The sequence below is a fragment of the Arachis stenosperma genome, chromosome 6, assembly GCF_014773155.1.
Source record: "Arachis stenosperma cultivar V10309 chromosome 6, arast.V10309.gnm1.PFL2, whole genome shotgun sequence".
NCBI lineage: Eukaryota > Viridiplantae > Streptophyta > Magnoliopsida > Fabales > Fabaceae > Arachis > Arachis stenosperma.
The window spans coordinates 19,131,632-19,132,954 of record NC_080382.1 but is presented as its reverse complement, the minus strand read 5'-3'; positions in this window follow the sequence as shown (position 1 = coordinate 19,132,954).

Sequence of the window (1,323 nt, the reverse complement as noted above, 5' to 3'; positions counted from 1 at the left end):
GTGCGCGCCACTGAAGATCATGGCCTAGCCACTACGCAAGCCGACTCGTGGCTTGGCTCTTGGCTTCGACTTCTAGCTGCTCAATCCACGCGCCCATGCTGAAATTTCCAAAGCTCAATTCTCATGCTCCCTTCTTTTTCACCCGTCCTCCCTCTCTCTTCCGGTCCATCCCTGCCCTATATTCTTAAACCACTTAACACACAGGTCACGGCATCGAATGACACCAAGAGAAGATTAGAAATGTATCTATTTTAGTGCAAAATAAGCATGTTTTCATCCATGGGGCAAAATTAGGAAAGGAACACAAAGTCTTGTATTTTCATATAGAAAGCGTGTGGAATCATTGATAAAACCCCTGAAATCAACACAAGATAAACCCTCAAAATGGGGTTTATCAACCTCCCCACACTTAAATTCTAGCATGTCCTCATGCTTAGAGAAATGCAAAAGAAACACAGAAGACCGAGGGATCATAAAAGTATAAGACTCATGAAGTGCAACCTACTTATATGAATGCAACTATGACTAGTGCTATTATCTACTTGGTTAGGAACAAATCAACCTTCCTATGATATACGCAAGCATATGGGATACGATGGTGGTCAATGTATAGGACTTACCAATTTTAAGCATCAAATGCAATATATGCAACCTTGCATGAGGAATGCTCGTGAGAGCCGGGAATCAAGGAATTGAGCATCGAACCCTCACCGGAAGTGTTTGCACTCTAGTCGCTCGGTGTTTGGGGTTGATTCACTCAATTCTCCCCTAATCATGCTTTCCAAGATTTGTTTTTCTTCTAACAATCAACAATTATTCAATGCACGCATACAATTATCATGAGGTCTTTTCTTTAGGTTGTAATGGGGCTAGGGTTAAGGTAGGATGCATATTTGGTCAAGTGAGCTTGAAGTTTGAATCTTTGATAGGCTTAGACTTCCCACCTAACCTATGGCATCCTATACAATTAAGTTCTAACCTAACTACCCATTCTTCACCTTTCCACATACTCATGCATTCCCTTTTCATTTCACAACACATATGCATTGACTTTTATTTGAGCATTACTTTGGGACATTTTGTCCCCTTTTTTTTTCTTTCTTTTCCTTCTTTTTTTTCTTTCTTTTTCTATATTTTTTTTCTTTTCCATATTGTTTTTCTTCTTTTTTTTTCTTTTTCTTTTTTTTTTCTTCCTATATACAAGAGCATCAATGCATAAGGTTTTACAATTGATCAATACATGAGCATGTACCCAATTTTCAATAATTTCAATAAAGATACAGAACTACCCTTTTATTCACCCAATGTCCCAAGGTTCCCACA